Below are 19,388 nucleotides of genomic sequence, written 5' to 3'. Positions count from 1 at the left end.
AGACACTGAGAAGACATTAATGCAACTCTGGAAGGATTACGACATCCATGACTGCATCAAGGACCTTGGGCTTGGGGTCATGTCACCAAAAAGTGTATGAATTGCATCTGGAAGAAGACACTCAAGAGGTTCGTCCATGACTTTAGAGGATTTGCCGAGGATGAGGAGGTTGCAAAAATCAACAAGGCTGTGGTTGAGATGGCAAACAACTTAGCCTGGGTGTGGATGAGGATGGCATGCAGGAGTTCCTAGGTCTAGTTCCTGAGGAATTGACTAATGAGGTGCTGTTGGAACTGGAACAGGAATGCGTAGCTGAAGAAGAGACAAGAGAAAAGGAAACTGCAGGAGGAGAAGAAGAAGAAGAACCCGCAAGAAAATTCAGTGAAGGGTTTAGCAGAAGCTTTTGCAGACCTCAGCAAGCTCCTTAAAAAGAACCCTGACAATAAAAGGTTTTCATTAACAGAGAGGAATGCTCATGGTACATTTATCTGCTTACAAGCAAATCTACAATGAAAAAAAGAAATAAACCAAGCAAACCACCATGGACATATTTCTGAAAAGAGTGACATCTCCTCAAGAAGAACCTCAGGCAGGTCCTTCAGGAGGTATTCCAGAAGAAGGCATTGCTATCACAGATGACAGTTTCACGCGTGTTCCTGCTCCTGAAGACCTTCCAGTGGGACAAGATGTGGAGGTGGAAGACAGTGATATTGATGATCCTGACCCTGTGCAGGCCTGGGCTAATGTGTGTGTTTTTGTCTTCGTTTTTAACAAGAAAGTTTAAATAGTAAAAAAAAAAAAAATTTTTAACTTTTAAAAATAGAAAAAGTTTTACTGTTTATTGAATAAGGATATAAAGAAAGAAAATATTTTTGTATAACTGTACAGTGTGTTTGTGTTGCGTTATTACAAAAAAGTCAAAAAGTTAATACATTTAAAATTTATAAAGTAAAAAAGTGACAGTAAGATAAGTTTATTACTGAAGAAAGAAAAAATATATTTTTTAAGTTTAGTGTAGCCTAGTGTACGGTGTTTACAAAGTCTGCAGCAGTGCACGGGGATGTCCTAGGCCTGCACATTCACTCACCGCTCTCTCACCCAGAGCAACTTCCAGTCCTACAAGCTCCTTTCATGGTAAGTGCTCTGTATAGGTGTACCATTTTTTCTCTTTTATGCCATATTTTTACCGTGCCTTTTCTATGTTTAGACACACAAATACTTACCACTGTGTTACAACTGCCCACAGTATTCAGTACAGAAACATGCTGTACAGGGTTGTAGTGTAGGTGCAACAGGCTATCCCATACAGCCTAGCTGTGTAGTGGGCTATACCATCTAGGTTTGTGTAAGTACATTCTATGCTGTTCACAGAATGGTGAAATGGGCTAACAACACATTTCTCAGAATGTGTCCCTGTCATTAAGTGATGTGTGACTGTACTCCATATGAATTTCAAAATCGGTTTGCTAAGTTTAATGAAAAATCCTGCTGGACTATTGAGTGAAGTTGCATTAAATTTACTAATTTTGAGATAATTGGCACCTTTTAACTATTGAATCCTCCACTCCATTTCACCTTTCTCTATTCACATTTTCCTATATGTCCTGTAGTGAAATTTTGTAATCTTCTCCAGCAGGACCTTATACATTTTTATTGAGGTTATTCCTTTATATTTTGTGAGCTTGGTTGCTATTTTAAGAGCTTTTATTTAGTTCACTTTCTAAATTATTACTGCACAAGAAAGCTAATGATATTTGGATATTGATCTTGTTAACCTGTAACTTTGCTGTTTTTTTTTTTTTTTTTGCTGAGGAAGATTAGCCCTGAACTAACATCTATTGTCAATATTCCTCCTTTTTTGCTTGAGGAAGATAAGCCCTGAGCTAACATCTGTGCCCATCTTCCTCCACTTTATATGTGGGTTGCCTCCACAGCATGGCTGTGATGGGTGGTGTAGGTCCGCACCTGGGATCCAAACCAGTGAACCCGGGCCGCTAAAGTGGAGTGCATTGAACCCAAACACTACACTATGGGGCCAGCCCCCATTTTGCTGACTTTTTAAAACATTAGTTTTATCAGCTGATTATTTTGGATATATTATATAATGGCAATTTGTCTTTCCTTTTTAATTCTAATATTTCTTTTCTCCTTGTCTTATTTATTGGCCAAGATCTTCAATACAATATTGAATGGTTTTCTGCTGATTTTGGAGTGACTATTTGATTTCTTGATTACTAAGAGTTTTTTTTTTTTAATCAAATAGGTGTTGAATTTTGAGCACTTTTTCTGTACATACTGAGATGTTTCTTTTTCTTTAAGATGTTAATATTTTGAATTAATCAATATTCTAATATTGAAGCATCCTTGCATTCTTGGGGTTAACTCTGTTTGGCCAGAAAGTATTATTCTTTCAATCCATTGCTGGTTTCCACTTACTATTTTATTTAGGATTTTTGCCTCTGTGCTCATGAGTGGCATTGGTCTAAAGGCCCTGTCCTTGTGTACCACATAGGATGAGTTCTGTAGCTTTTCTTTTCTTCTTTTTCTGTGCTCTGGAGTATTGGTTACTCCAAGAGACAAAAACAGTCCTTTTGCTGAGGAGTATTGGTTATAACGTAGGAATTACTAGTTCCTTGAAGTTTTAGTAGAACTTCTCTGCAAAGTTGAGCCTCTGGCCTTTGGGAGAGGCAGCAGAGGATGTTCTCAGTTAGGATAATGGACGCTGGAGCCAGACTGCCTGGGTGAATTAGCTGTGGGACCTTGGACATGCTGCTTCCCCCCCTTGGCTCCAGTTTTCTCATCTGCAAAACAATAAGCACAACATTAGTACCTACGTCATAGAGCTGTAAGGATTGGTTAATGTGTGTAAAAAGCATTTTAAAAAGCGTCCAGCACTTAGTGCTACAATAAGTGTTTGCTGCTTCTGTCGTTATCATCATTATTGTCATTATGGAGGTTTTCTCTTGCCATCTCGAATATTTTTAGAGTTTATGTTTTGGGAACAATTTTCAAAATTTTTTTTTCTAGAAAATTGCCCATTTTATCGAGGCTTTCAAACTTAGTACATGAACGTTGCTCATATTACTTTCATATGATTTTTAAAAATCTCGACTCCATCTGTCCTTGTGGGCCCTGTTGTATTGCTAATGTTTGTTTGTGCTCTGGTTTTTTGTCTCTTGAGCTGGCTTGCCCAAGGTTTGTTTTATTCATCTTTTTCAAAAACCTGCGTTTGGTTTTTCAGATCGAGTCTGGATTTGCTTTCTAGTTCACCAAGCTCTTGTCTTTGGTACTTCCTCCTAGTTTGTTCACACTCAGTTTTGGGGGGTGGGTAAGTGAGTTTTATGTTTGTTTATTTTTCGTTTTTAGTTTTTGCTGTTGGTTTATTTTTTCCTTCTGTTTTGTTTTCAAACTACAAGAGAGACAAAAACAGTCCTTTTGCTGAGGAGCTGGCAGAGGAGATTTGGCAGAATGCGTTCTGCCTGGTGCTTTTCCACGGTGTGTCTTTTAGGTGTCAGGCGCTTTCAGATTCTGGCCTGACTTCACTCCATGACATAAGGACCTCTGACGGAGTGCTGAGGTTTATCAGTGTGAGAAACAGTTCACTGACTGAACCACCTGTGAGTGCCCTTGGGCTGTCCATTCAAGGAGCAGGCTGGGCGTGTCCATGTGTTCCTCAGGGTGATGGCAGGTTGATGTGTCAACTTGTCTAGACTGTAGTCTCCAGACATTCAGTCAACACTAATGTAGGTGTTACTGTGAAGGAATTTTGTAGATGTGATTAACATGTATGATCAGTTGACTTTAGGTAAAGGAGGTTATCCTTGATAACCTGGGTAGGCTTGGTCCAGTCAGTTGAAAGCCCTTAAAAGCAGAATGAGGGTCGGCCTGGAAGCATAGTGGTTAAGTTCCCATGCTCTGCTTTGGTGGCCCAGGGTTTGTGGGTTCAGATCCTGGGTGTGGACCTACACTCTGCTCATCAAGCCATGCTGTGGCGGCATCCCACATTCAAAATAGAGGAAGATTGGCACAGATGTCAGTGACAATCTTCCTCAAGCAAAAAGTGGAAGATTGGCAATGGATGTTAGCTCAGGGCCAATCTTCCTCACCAAAAAAAAGAAAAAAAGAAAAAAAGAAAAAAAAGCACAGTATGAAGCCTCCCTGAGGAAGAAGATATTCTGCCTGTGGATAGCAGCTTCAGCTGGTGCCTGAGTCCTGGCCTGCCCTTCCTGATGGTTGGCTCTCTGGATTTCAGTCTTGTCTAGCCAGCCAACACAGTCACATAAGCCAATTCCTTGCAATAAATCTCTTAATACTTATCTCCTCCTGGATCTTTTTCTCTAATAGAACCCTGACTAATACCCTCAGAAACTACTGCCCTGAAATATTTTCTTTATATTGTTTTTTATTTTTATTTAAGTTGTATATGTATATGATTTAAATAGCCAATTATTCTGCAAGACTCATTATAAAAAATAAACCCCTCCTAGAGGCAACCGTTTATAACTCCTTTCAACCTCCACATCTCTAAGTAACATTTGTATGTTGCTACTGCTTGCTTTTTCAGTTATAGATATGATTTCTTGACATTTCACTGTGGTTCGCCCTTTCACCATCCCCCATTGCCCACTTACCTCCCAGTACATTTACATTGTTATTTTGCTTAGGTCAGTAGTCAATATTGTTATTTTTATGATTGTAAATGTTATTCATAGCTGAGCCCTGTAGTCTTGTATGATTTGTTTTTTCCTTTCTTGCGTTACATTGTATGTTCCCTGATACTAATAAATGAATGTATAACATAAATCACACACACACACACATGCAAACACACACACATGTATATATGTGCACACTTCAGGTCTGCTCCACAGCTGTCATCTTGGGATCCCGTTCATTGTAATCCTGGGGATTCATTTTACTTTTCTCTTAGGTTGTGTCTTATTGGATCCCGTGTTCTTGTCTTTCACGGTTTACTCCATTGTTTTGGAGGAGCACATCCTCCAGTAGCTTCCTAAGAACAGATATAAGGAAGGTAAATTTTTTGAGACTCTGAATGTCTTAAAATATTGGTGTTTCTGTCCTCATCATTTATTTGGTAGTTTGCCTGGGTAGAAATGAGTTTGCTTTTAGAATTTTGAAGGTATTAATCCACTGTCTTCTAATTTCTAGTGTTGCTTTTGAGAAGCTTAGTGCAATTCTAATAACCAATCTTTTGGTTTTGTTTTTTTGTTTTTTTAAAAAAAGCTCTGCTTTTCCTCTTTGGAAGTTTGTAAGATCTTCTGTTTGTCCTCAGTGTCCTGAAAGATTACAGTTGTTAGCCTCGGTAAGGATTTTTTTTCTCTCCATGCCTTGTGCTAGGCACTTAGACCATTTCGTTCTGGACCTTGTGTGCTTCAGTTCTGGGAGTTTTTCTTAAATTATTTTGTTAATGAGGTTTTTTTTGCTATTATTTTCCCTATTCTGTATTTTTAGGCTTTATATTATTAAAATGTTGGACTTCTTGAACTAGTCTTCTAATTTTGTCTTCTTTTCTCTCCTATATTTTATGTCTTATGTTTTTGTTCTACTTCCTGAGAGATTTTCTTAACCTTATCTCTTGATGCTTTTGTTAAATTGTCAACTTCTGTTATGTTTTTAAATTCTAAAAACTTTCTTTTTTCTTTATATGTTCTTTTATAGCATCCTTTTCTTGTCTGATAGGTACAATATTTCCTCTCTCTGATGATGTTAACAATAATTTTAAAAGTTTTCTCCTCCCTGTATACCATCACGAAGTGACATTTTTCTATGTGTTTGGTCTCTGTCTTTCATATTAGATGGCTTCCCAAAGTCTGGTGATTATTAGCTTTCTGATTATATTTAAGAAGAATTTATTTATGATTGTGTGTGGGTTAGGCTTGTCAAACGTGATCTTAATTCTAGGGCAAGAGTTTTTAACCTGGTGTTTGGGTCCATGGATGGAAGTTAACAGATCCATGAACTTGAATCAGAAAGAAATTTTGTGTTTATTTTCATTTAACCTGTATCTGAAATTTAGCATTTTCTTCTATCATAAAATTAAGCAATGAACCACGGTTGTAATATTGGAGTGCTTGTGACTTTGTCATCAACAAAAATCAGATATATTTAAGATTGGTTTTGGCAGATATCTCAAAATATTATTTGTGGTTATCAGAACTTAAAATTACTGTATTACTGTATTAGATCCATTAGAATTTGCTATTTAATACATTAATTTAGAAGCCCTATTTTTTTTAGAAGCACAATTTTTAATGTCATTAAGTGTATGCTAATATAATTGGTTTCCTTTATAAGTGTACGTTTTACTTAATGCACTTGAAGTTTTGTTCTCTGTTCCCCTGGGCTAGTCGCATTCACAGGTCAGCAGGTAAACTTCCTTAAGCCCCTCTTTTCAATGCAGTAGCCTCTGCCCTCAGCTGAGCCTGGTGCACGCAGCAGGAGACCCTTTATTTTGTTTTCTGTAGTGAATACGCTTTCTCCCCTGCTTGGGAGCCGAGGTCAACACACTCTGGGCAGTGGGGGAGGCGGTCTGGGCCTCTTCCAGACATTGTCAATTAATCCTCCTGCTTTTAGTCTCACCTCTTTCACCCCCTATTCCAGGAGTGCCTCGTGGCATTGCTTCCTGAGCCTTTGGGGGTTCTGACAATTTGCTTCTTGACCTCCCCCTGTGCCCCAGGAGACCACATTCCCTGACCCTGTAAGGGGTCTACTTTCCCAGCTCCCACAGTCGTGTGGCTGTTGTCCTTCTATTGTTGTCTTTGTCCTTGTGGGTTCATTCCTTAAAAAAAAATTCCTAAGCTGTCATTTAGTGGCCTTACAAAAGCAGAATGTGTGTGTTCATGCCACCATCGTAAATTGGAATCCTTTCTGATTTTTAAGGCATTTTCAAATATATGAAGCAATATTCTTAGCCTTGTGAATTCTTTGTTGTTTTCCCTTTGTTTGGCCAAAATTGAAATTCAGGGCCATTAGGCAACGTTAGAGGCAGATTGTCCTCCATTTTTTTAGGTATGAAGGGCAGTATATTTTAGGTCGACAGATGGGTGTACCTTCAGCGTCACTGACTAGCTGTGTGACCTGACTCTAGGGGGATTACTTAACCTCTCTGTTTGGGGTCATAATTTCTACCTAGCAGATATCTTCCAACGGTTGTGTTTAAAATAAAATTAAATTGTTTTTAAGCATTTGGAAAAGAGTGTCGTCTCTAATGGACATTGATAATAGCATCTGCTTATATTACTATGACTGTTATTTAAGGAACTCTCTTATTTGATACTGGGGTCTTGGTGTAATATTCCTCGGTGTAGTACTCATACCAACAAAGGGAGCAGAGGCAGGCGGCCAGCAGATCCTACTTCTTTGCAGAGCGGAGCTATTTGAGGGCCGTCGTGCCTCTGTGTCGTGACAGTTTAGCTGTGGGGTGTTATACTTGGTCCCAGTTTTAGGCAACCCCAGAGGTGTCGCTTCCTTTAGATGCCTCGTGGTCACTGGGGGAGGAAGGTGTGCGAGCCCAGCAGGACAGCTCATCTCAGATCCCACGGCTGTGTTCAGGGATTAGAGTGCTCCGCCCCAAAGAGCCTTACGTTCCTATCTTGCATGAGAAAGCAGCAATCGGACTCATTTCCCGGAAGCCGGGCTGCCTCTTGGAGTGGCAGCCAAGCGCTTCAGGCCCTTCTTGTTCCTGTGGCAGTCTAGTGCCTCCACTGATGCTGCCTGCCCTCCTCGACGGCATCCCGGGACCCCGCCAACCCGGGCTTCAGGGGGCCCGTGGAGGTGGGCATCCGCTCCTTTCACAAGACTTCACGGGGCCTCAACAGCCAGGTTGGTCAGCCCAGCCGGGAATCACTCTGCAGTCTGTAAGTCCCACCAGGGACCCCGATGTCCGCCAGCTGCAGAAGCTCCTGGCTGCTTACCTGATTATCTAAACGGCAACTCTTGACCCTCCTGACATCAAAATGGTCTGATGCTAATTTAAAAATTGTGAAGACATTTAATGTGAATCCATGGTAATTTGTCAATATAATTTAATAACCAAGGGAAATTGAGGGCTTGTGCTCTGGTAATTTCCTCCACATCTGCCAGCTTTTCTCATCTGCTGGGGGCGGGGGTGGGGGCAATGGTGATGAAAAGACCTGAGGATGAGAGTGACTTTTAATTTCACCTGGGGCCGTAAATCAATATACATTTATTATTTAGCCAGCACCAACATTTCCCTGGGTAATTCTGTAACACATGTAGTGTCAGAATGGTTTGAAATTTGTCCTCATTAGGGAAGCAGAGGACGCCGTTTTTGCAGGCATAGGCAAGCGAGCCTTCATATCCCCACATGTGGTCACACATCTTCTGAAAAGGGACAGTGTTGGTCTTTGGGGGAATGAGCGGGTTGGGTTTCCAGCCCCGGCCTCTGTCTGGTGTTAGTGCCACAGTTCACCGTGACCTGGATTTACAACTACTGATATCAACCATGATGAGGAATAAGCTTAAAGTAGGAGGTGGCAAGTGGTACTTCAGGGAAAAAAATCATTTCTACCAAAGGTTTTCCTGTGAACACCACCATGAGTAGAAGTGCTCTGAGGAGAGGCTATATGGTGAAGTGGGGGTGGTCGCAGGGGAGGCTGAGAAACTCAGTGTGACAACATTAGAAATTGCTGCTGGCTAATGGTTAGCCAGAAACAAGGATCATCCATTTTATGTGATGATGTGGGTCATTAGGAAGATGAATTTGATTTATGGGTGTTAATTCACACCCCCACCTCTATTTTGGTATACGGGATGTTGGTGGGAGTGATGGGGGTGTCTTAGTGTGTTCTGGCTGCTATAACAAAATATCATAGACAGGGTGTCTTAACCAACAAACATTTATTTCTCGCAGTTCTGGGAGCTAGGATGTCTGAGATCAAAGTGCCAGCAGATTAGGTATCTGGTGAGAGCTTTCTTCCTGGTTTACAGGTGGCCGCCTTCTTGCTGTATCCTCATATAGCAGAGAGAGAGACAGAGATCCTTTCTCTTATGTCTGTTCTTATAAGGGCACTAATCCCATCACGAGGGGCCCACTCTCATGGCTTAATTACCTCCCACGGGCCCCACCTCCAAATACCATCGCATTGGGGATTAGAGCTTCAACATCTGAATTTTATGGGAACACAAACATGCAGTCCATAGCAGAGAGAATGGGGTTCAGCTTTAGTCAGGCAAGTTGAAGGGGTCGGAAAGTTGCATTGGGACATCCTGATGGCCAGGATCTTGGTCAATGATTGGGCTGGCCTTTTGAAAGGCTATTGGTAGACACTGATGGGAGACGTTGTTCTAGCAGCTTCTCCACCTGAGCTCATTTCACCCTATTTTGACCTGAAGGTACAGCTCTCATGATGGCTGATGGTCTTCTGTGTAAAGGGAGAGGATTAGACCCCATGAGCTTCCTTCCTATTTCTTTGCTCAATCCTTGCATCAATAACTGCCCATCTCCATTGGGAACCTAAATAAAAAGCCTGGTGTCAACAGGAGGCAGCGAGATTGAATTATTAAAAACCCTTCATGGGGAGGTCTGTGAAACTAATCACTGGGATAAGACTCAACAACAATACAGAACATACTATTGCCGCCTGCAACAACATGGATGAGTCTCAAAACATTACTTGGGGGCTGGCTCGGTGGCATAGTGGTTAAGTTCATGCACTCCACTTCAGCAGCCCAGGGTTCACAGGTTCAGATCTGGGCGTTGGACCTATACGCCATTCATTAAGCCATGCTGTGCAGGCATCCCACATAGAACATAGAGGAAAATTGGCATGGATGATAGCTCAGGGACAATCTTTCTCAAGCAAAAAGAGGAAGATTGGCAACAGATGTTAGCTCAGGGTCAATCTTCCTCACCAAAACATCCCCCACAAAACATTATGTTGACAAAAGAAGCCAAACAAAACAATACTTATTGTATGATTCCATTTATATGAAATTCAAGAATAGATGGAATTAATCTCTGGTGACTGAGGTCAGAAAGTGGTTGCAGAGGGTGGAGAAAGGGACATGAAGGAACTTTCTAGGGAAATTAAAATGTTCTGTTTTTCTTGGGAGTGGTTAAATGGGTGTTACCATTGACAGAATTCGTCAAATCAAATGTCTAAAATCTGTACATTTTATTTATTTATTTTGAGGAAGATTAGCCCTGAGTTAACATCTGCCGCCAATCCTCCTCTTTTTTGCTGAGGAAGATTGGTCAGGAGCTAACATCCTTGCCCATCTTCCTCTACTTTATATGTGGGATGCCTGCCACAGCATGGCTTGACAAGTGGTGCATGGGTCGACAACTCGGATCCAAACCAGCGAACCCTGGGCTGCCGAAGTGGAGTGCGTGAACTCAACCACTACGTCACCAGGCTGGCCCCATAAAATCTGTACATTTTATCATATGTTAATCATACCTCAATAAATTATATAGTTTAAAAAACACCTAATCCCTAGGTGCCTTTTGGGGGCAGGGTATTAGTCAATGGTGATGAATTTTAGCCCTGTGATTGCTGAACTCATGGTGGGATCTCCTTGCCTGGCCACTTCTTTCTGACCGTTTCCCAGGTCATAATCTCTATGTGCTCCTGTCCCGCACTTGTCCAGACCACTTTCCATCCACTTACTGCTTTATCCCAGTTCAAAGGGAATAACCAACTTGTTTCTAAATCAGCACTATCCAGTAAAACTTTCTGTGAAGATGGAAATGTTCTAGATCTGCTATTGAGCACTCGAAATGTGGCTCGTCAAATGAGAAACTGATTTTTTGGTTTTGTTAATTTTAAATTTAAGTAGCCACATGTGTGTTTGAATGTAAAAAGTGCTATTAGAAAAGAAAACGATCAAGGGATGGGGAGCGATGATAGTCAGGGACCATCTCACTGAGGAGGTGATATCTAGCAGAGGTATGATGGAGGTGAGGGTGTGAGAGGAACAGCATGAGTAAAGGTCCTGAAGTAGGAATATGCTCATCATGTTGGAAGAACAAGGAGGAGTCCAGGGTGGCTGGAGCAGAGGGAGAGAGGGGGAGAGTGGTAAAAGTGAGGGCAGAGGGGTCAGGTTCATCCCATTGGTTTGGTTTGGCTTTGCTGAGAGGAGCTGGAAAAGATTACTGTCTTAGCAGTGTACATCAGTTCATGGGGACTCTTATTTGCCAAGTCACCAGACTGCATGTGGGGCAGTGCAGGGGCCCTGCATCCTCCTGGAGAAAAGCTGACCAAGGCTCAGATCTAGCTGACCAAGGTCTCCTGAGCTAGGATACAACGACTACTATCACACATCAGCACAAGGATCCTCCCCCCAATTAGGTTTTATCAGCTCTCTCCCCTAATTGTCTTTGAATCCTAAAATTAGCCCTGTGGCTTTCACGGTATTCCAGCCTGAGCTTAGAGAATTGGAAGGGGTTGGTAGTGTCAGGCTGCCAAAGCTGAGATGGAGGACGCTTGGGAACTCTGAGCTTTGCAACCGTCTCTCTGCTGTCTTGGGGGAGCCACCTCCTCCTTCTGAGCCTCAGTTTCCCCACCTGCAGCATGGATTAGATGATCTCTAAGCCCCTTTCCAGTTCTCATGCTCTATGATTTTAAGACCATCTCGTGTTTATACAGAAGGTACCCTCTTTCTTGTCTACTGGTGGACCAGACTTCAAGAGCTGGTGATGGTGGTTCTGGGGAACATGGGGGTGGGGGGGGGGTGTCTCCATGACTTGATCTATTAGGTAAGATGGGATTAGTCTTGGCTTAGACCAAAGAGTTTGGGGTGGACAGCTTTTTGTACTCTAGGGGTCTCTCAGGTTCTTGGAATTTCTCTGTAAGCAATTTGTTCTATTGAGTTAAGGTGTTGCTTTTCATGTTTTGGGACCAATTAAGTTGGAAAATTACAGACTTAAGGCATTACTGGCTCTTGGAAAAGACACTCCACTCAGGTGGACTGACCGTTGGCCTTTGTCCCATGCAGTCTGGAAGGTGGAGGCTGTGATGCAAGCAGGCTGAGGTGGCTTCTCCTAGGCTGTCCTGACGCTTGGGTTGGGGGCCCCGGGCGATTGCCCGGAAGGGCAGGAGGAGCTCAGCAGCCCTGGCCATGGGCGTGGGGAGGGCTGTGGCAGTTGAGCCTTTGTTCCCACAGCCTTGGCTGGCAGGGAGCAAACGGATACGTTCAGACCCAGCTCGTGTCTGATATCTTGGAGCATGAGTGTGGCCATGAGGACCCTTCTGGCTTTCACAGAATTTCAGCCTCGCCCTGACCGATGTCGTGCTTCCCTCCAACAGTCCAGGGAAACAGCTGGTGCTCAAGAACACTGTCTGTCCCTGGGGTGGTGTTTCTCCCCATTCCAAGGTACATTCCAGCATCCCGTTGATCATTAAAAAGCTAATCAGCTTAGCCCTCTCCTCTCCCTGCCCTACCTTCCCAGGATTGCCTTTACAGATTAGGTTTTTCGTTTTTTGAGGAAGATTAGCTCTGAGCTAACATCTGCTGCCAATCCTCTTCTTTTTGCTGAAGAAGATTGGCCCTGAGCTAATATCCATGCCCATCGTCCTCTACTTTATATGTGGGACACCTGCCATAGCATGGCTTGATAAGTGATGCATAGGTCCACTTCCAGGATCCGAACTGGTGAACCCCGAGGCTGCTGAAGTAGAGCATGTGAATTTAACTGCTATACCACCAGGCCGGCCCCGAGATAGGTTTTTTTGTGAGGAAAGTTAGGCCTGAGCTAACATCTGTTGCTTATCTTCCTCTTTTTGCTTAAGGAAGACTGTCGCTGAGCTAACATCTGTGCCGATCTTCCTCTATTTTGTATGTTGGGCGATGCCAGAGCATGGCTTGATGAGTGGTGTTTAGGTCTGTGCCTGGGATCTGAATCCGTGAACCCTGGGTCACTGAAGCAGAGTGCACAAACTTAACCACTCTGCCACCGGGCTGGCCCCCAGAGTTAGATTTTCAACTTTATTGACCTTCCACAGGGTCAAGATGACAAATGGCTATGTGGATCAACATTTCTGCCTCTTCCCTAAAACTGCGTGTAAAAGACTTTATCGATTATGATTTTGACATCCCTCCGTGCAGTGTAGCAGTTCGTTTCACAAACATTTATTATTGCAATGGGGATAGATACTGAGGTGGATGAGAATGGATGCCTCCCCTCAGTGAGCTCACAGGAGAGGGAGACAATGAAGGAAACACATGCAAGCCCGTGTCATGGGACCCATGAGAACATGGTCCAGCAGGGGCGTGGAGTGGACGTGTCAGTTCTTAGAGCATGAGCTGTCAGGAAATGCTTAATAGAGGAGGAAACACTTGAGATAAGTCTAGAAAAAGGAGTGTTTACCCACCCAGACAGTGAAAATACATCAGCAGGAAATTCAGGAGACTTGAAGTCAGCCTATCTGGGTCCGTGTGCCACCACTGACCTCTCTAAGCTTCTGATTTAATCTTTGTAATGACTGTGCTTTGATCGCAGTCCTCTACTCACATTATCATAATGTACACAATGTCCATTATAATGTGCATTATCTGAATTATGTAAATATTAGGAATTGTCACCTAAGGGTCCCTGAGATAAACTTCTTTTTTAAAAAAATTAGTTTTATTGAGATGTGATGTAAATACAGTAAAATTCACCCATTCAATTTGATAAGATGTGGTAGATGTTTATAGTCAGTCACAGAAATGCCACAACAATGAAGACAGAGAATATTTCTGTCACTTTAAAAAGTTCCATCATGCATTTGGCAATCATTAATTACCTCCTCTCCCCAGCCACTGATTTGCTTTCTGTCAGCATAGTTTTCCTTTTCTAGAATGTAAGATAAATGAAATCATAAAGTATTTAGTCTCTCGTATCTGCTTTCTTTCATTTAGTATAATGCTTTCGGAATGCAGCCATGTTCTTGTGAAATGTATCAGTAGTTCACTCTTTTTCATTGCTGAGTAGTATTCCATTGTACGGATAGATCACAGTTCGTTTATCCATTCATCAGTTGTTGGGTGGTTAGGTTGTTTCCAGTTGTTTGACACTATGAAAATAGCTAAGAACACTGGCGTGCAGGTTTCTGTGTGGACATAGGCTTTTGTTTCTCTTGGGTTAAACGCCAATGAGTAGAATTGCTGGGTCCTGTGGTAAATCTGTATTTAACCTTAGAAGGAATGGCCAGTCTGTTTTACAAGTGGCTGTACCATTTTATATTCCTACCAGCAGCACCTGAGTGTTCCAGTTGCTCCACATCCTTACCGCAATTGGTATTCTCTCTTTTAAATCTTACTGATCCTGATGTGTATATCATAGTATCTCACAGTGGTTTTGAATTACATTTCCCTGCTGACTAATGATGTTGGCAATCTTTTCATGGGCTTATTTGCTAGTCATATATCTTCTTTGGTGAAGTGTTTGTTCAAATATTTTGCTCATTTTTTTAAATTAAATCATCTGTTGTCTTCTTATTGAGTTGTAGAAATTCTTAATATATTCTGAATGCAAGTCTCTGAACATACATGTTTGCAAGCATTTTTTCCCAGACTATGACTTTCCTTCATTTTCTTAATGGTGTCTTTCAAGGAGCAAAAGTTTTTAATAATACTTTTGGTTAGGTGAAAAATGATACCTCAGCGTAGTTTTGGTTGTTGTTTCTTTTATGAATGAGTTTAAGCATGTTTCCTATGTTTACAATGCATTTTAATTTTCCAATTGTCTTTTGCCTGTGTCCTGTGCCCATTTTCTATTCGTTTTTTGTTTTTTTCTTATAAGTTTCTAGGAGTTCTTTATGCATTAAGGAGATTAGCCCTTTGTGATAATATCTTTCCTAGTTTGTATATAACCTCTCCCCTGCACACGTTTTAATTTTCACATGGTCAAGTCTATTGATTGTTTATGGCTTTGAGACAGTTATAAAAGGCCTTCACACTACAAGATCGTAAAGAAGCTTGCCAGCACAGACATAATTCATGTAGCATTAACCTTTAATACATTTACCCTTGTCTTCTGAGTGAGTGGCTAGTTTTCTTGAATCTTTTTGTCCTGATCGTCTATCCATTCAGTAATGATTCAGCTGTGAGAAATCATAGGGCCACTGCTGGTAACAGTGGAAACTGATAGCTAACTAGGAAATAGTGGTCCCTCTGTTCTTACAGAGTCCATGTTTCAGTAACGAGAGATGTTTACGAAGCTATGGATGAGGCATCCTTGCCTAATTTACAGCTGGGAACAAATTCAGATCCTGCCCCTAGCTGAGTGACCCTGGACAAGTCCCTTAGCCTCTGTGTGCCTGTTCCTCCATCTGTCGGATGCCCGCTTGACTAGACTGTGAGAGGTGAGGGAGACCCAATCGCTGTGGCCGCACTTTGAAAGAAGTCCGCGGTGGTGCCGACCTCCTCAGGTTGCGGTTTCTCATCGTTAGCCGCGTCTGCTCTGGCTTCCTGACTCGGGAAGGAATCCTCTCAGAAACTCCTTCTCTTATTTCGCTCAGGACTGTCTAAGCTCGGGCTGCCATAACAAAATGCCATACACTGGGTGGCTTAAACAACGGGAATTTATTTCTCCTCGTTCTGGAGACTGGAACTCCAAGACCGAGGTGCTGGCAGGGTTAGTGTCTGGTGAGGGATCTCTCGTTGGGGGACAGACAGCTGCCTTCTCCCTCTGACCTCACCTGGCCTGTCCTCAGCATGTGTGGGTGGAGAGAGAGTGAGAAATCTCTCTTATAAGGGCCCTAGTCCCATCATGAGGGCCCATCTGCATGACCCCATCTAACCCTAATCACCTCCCAAAGGCCTCATCTCCAAGTACCATCACATTGGGGGTTAGGGCTTCAACATGGGACATTTATGTCCCCCTAAAAAGCCCCCAGTCCGTGGCAGGGACTGATGTCTTGAGCAGGTTGATGACTACATCTCTGATGTTACGCTCATGCTAACAATAGACTTGGTGGCTGTGTGAAGAGAGGAGAGCCAGGTGGGCTCTGGGTGGGAAATCACAGAGAACTTCTAGGATGCTGAGAGCTGGTTTGGGGAGAGGGGGTTTGGCAGGTCTGGGCCGTCCCGGGTCCTCCGTGGGTTCTTTTGCAGGGTTTACTTTTTTCTGAAGCAGATCAGTGCAGCAGTAGCGAGGAGCACCTTCTAGCTCTGGGTGAGGCTTCAGGATGGCCGCGATGTCTGCGCTGCCAGACTTCAGGAAGGCAGTTGCTCCTTCAGAGCTGATCCGGGGAGCAGAGGGTGGTTGGTAGAAATAATCCACGGACAGGAAAAACCTGGTTTTGCCTATTGGCTTTTCCATTTACTGTGTGCCAGGCACTGTCTAAGCCTTTTGAAACATCCTTAGGGAGCAGTATGTCAGATTCAAGCAGAGGAGGGAGCCACTCCAAGGGGCACGGAATAGGGCTTTGCTGCAGGCATGAGACCTTACAGGACAGTGGGGGCTACCGAAGAAGCCCTGTCAGACTTCTGCCCCAGAGTCCGGGCCTGAAGTCAGCAGGGCCGCCTGGCAGGAAGGAAGGGTGGGCAGAGAGTGAAGCAGAGCAAGGACAACCTGGTGCATGAAGATGGACCAGAACTGCACCTTGATGACACAGGTGACCTGCAGCAGAAGCCTTTTGCCATGAAGCTGTATACACGCCTGGCTTGGGACTCAGAGGAGCTGTGGGCCTGGCTGCTGCCCTTCCCCTCCACTAAGGTGAGCCAGTGGACCAGCAACACATCCATGGGCGGCAGCAGCACCTGCTGCCCTCCACCTGCCTTCAGGGCCTAGGGGCCACTTCACTTCTGTCTTCCAAATATCACCCAGATGTCCCTGGTGGTCAAGTGTGACTCACAACCACTTAGGAAGGGAATTCTGGGAAATGTAGTTCCTGTTGATCGCTGTGGACACAGTACATAGCCACCAAGGGTGGTAGCTCTATTCTTTTTTCCATTTTACAGATGTGGAAATGGAGGAAGAGATGGAGGGAGATTCAGTGACTTGCCCAGCGTCACTCAGTTATTAAGTAAGGCTTCTGCTTTAGTGTCTTTAGCTACTACACTGCTTCTACTTTATTATATCATAACTCTACCCCCCTGTTCCTCCAGGAAGTGGACCTCAGAGCCACTCAGTCCATGGAAACCTTCGCCAAGATGAAGCTTCTAAGGTGAAGGGTGGGTCCAAAAACCTTCCTGCTGATAAGCTACTGTGGATCCCAATCATAGCTTCTCTTACATTTCTTTACATTTCACCATGCATACTTTTTTCTAGGTAGTCAATTCCCTATGTTTCTTTTATAGGAATGCTTGCCATACTTTGTCTGGGGCTCACCATTAGCATCTAGTGTGGCATGGATAATGTTAGTGCACGGATCACGTGTTTGGTCCCTTTAAGAACAATTGCTGCCTTTTACTGCACATCAGCCACTTGCCAGGGGCTGTAGGTACCACGCTGCCCTTTATGGAAGACAGGATTGAGATGTGAGAGCTTGGGTTTGTTTCCCCAGTAAGTGATGGAGTCTAGATTTGAGCAAAGGTCTGCTGGCACGTCATAGCTCTTCAGCAGGCAACCCCCCATTCAACGATGGGCCCCCTGGATTAGCAGACCCAGGAGAGGACCAGCAAAGCCACCGTGGCTCTTCTCGAGATGTATCTGGAGGTGAGGGGTCCCCCTAACCTAGACGGGGCCTAGATGGGGTGAACACAGGCTTTTTCCACCTCTGGAAATTTAGGGATGAGGGCTTTGCAAACAGAGAGATTGAATGGAGCCAGAAAGGCTTCAGGCATGCGGTGAGCAAAGTATGAATTCAGCCTCCCAATTTGGAGCCTTAAAATCTGTCTCCCAACTTGGGCTTTCTGAATGCCATCAGCTCCTGGGTCTATGTTGATATGTGATTCCTTAATCATGCTCACTATTTCCTGTGGGTGCCATCTCCCATAATTAGACTGAGTCCCTGCACAAAGGGAATTTTGATTTGGGGGTCTTTCCCCACCCCAGCCCCACCCCCTGTGGCCCCTGCTGTGTAACCTCATGCACAACAGGGACTTGGGATCTGCCAAGAGACCAGGTTTGGCACAGTCCTTATCGATAATTTGAAGAGGTGAAACTTTAGTGAGGTGATTATTTAAAAAAAAACTTTAAAATTTGAAATAATTTTAGATTTATAAAAGAGTTATGAAGACGTTACAGAGTATTCCTGTGTACCCTTCATTCAGCCTCCCCCAGTGTTAACATCTCACGAAGATAACCAGGCTACATTTACCCAAACTATGCGATTACATATTAACTAAATTCCAGACTCTATTCTGATTTCTCCAGCTTTTCCACTTGATGACCTTTTTCTGTTCCAGGATCCAGTCCAGGCCACCATATTGCTTCTAGTTTTCGTGTCTCCTTATCTCCAATTTGACAGTTTCTCAGTCATTCCTGGTCCTTCAGGACCTTGACATGTGGGAAAAGTAGTGCTCAGGTATTTTGTGGACTGTCCCTCAAAACGGGTTTGTTTGATGTGTTTTCGCGATTCAGCTGAGGTTATGGGTTTTGGGTGGAACACCAAGACATGCTCTTCTCATCACGTCACATCATGTCAGGAGGTATATGATGTCAGCATCACTTATTAATGGTCATGTTAATCTTGATCACTTGGCTAAGATCGCTCACCAGCTTTTTCCACTTCAAAGTTACTATTTTTCCCTTTCTACGGCGTATTTGTTAGACACCAGTCACGAGTCTAGCCCAAAGTCAACGGAAGAGGGAACTAAGCTGTGCCTCCTGGAGGAAGGAGTAGCAAAGGATTTGGGAACATATGTTAAAACTAGCCACCATTGACCAGTACTGGGGGGAGACGCTTTGATGCTCATGCAGATGTCCTGTTTCCCGGGAGGTGATTTTTCAAATGACTTTGTTCAGTTTTGAACCCAAGGAAATAGACTGTCTTTCCTCCACCAGCTTTCTGTCACCAGGTTAATGAATTTGAATAATAAAGTACTTGAGGAATCCTATTTCTTTGGGTAGATATGATGCTTTATCAGATTTCTGCTGGCAGTCGCATTTTAATCTAGGAGAATCTGAAGGCTGTGTCCCACAGGGGTGATGCATGGGAGCTCCAGGCTGAGGAGCTCACTGGGCCCTGCTGTTGTGAGATAGTGGCGCTCGCCTTTGCATATGTGACTCAATCATTTGCTTGCAAAGGTAAGGTAACAGCTTACAGGAAGTGCAAAGATAACATCAATAGCAGACTATTTTTAGACACCTTTTTCCCACCTTGAAGTCTCTATATATTTGAACTTCCAATTGCCTTGTGTGAATTTAAGGAAAAAATATGGTTATATATAGTTTCAGCCATAATTGACCCTGTGGCAAATTCAGTTGGCTCTGTGTTCACCTGTTCTTAGGTCAGTGGTGTACTTACGTGGTCCAT

General features: G+C 43.3%; 1 protein-coding gene across 1 annotated transcript in view; it reads left to right on the top strand.

Annotated features, from left to right (window-relative positions):
- TMEM163 (transmembrane protein 163) overlaps positions 1 to 19,388 on the top strand; it is a 221,482-nt gene that overhangs the window by 189,413 nt on the left and 12,681 nt on the right. The gene's annotated exons all lie outside the window — the stretch shown is intronic.

This window comes from Equus asinus, chromosome 4 (genome assembly GCF_041296235.1).
Source record: "Equus asinus isolate D_3611 breed Donkey chromosome 4, EquAss-T2T_v2, whole genome shotgun sequence".
Taxonomy (NCBI): Eukaryota; Metazoa; Chordata; class Mammalia; order Perissodactyla; family Equidae; genus Equus; species Equus asinus.
This window is presented reverse-complemented; position numbering and strand designations above follow the sequence as displayed.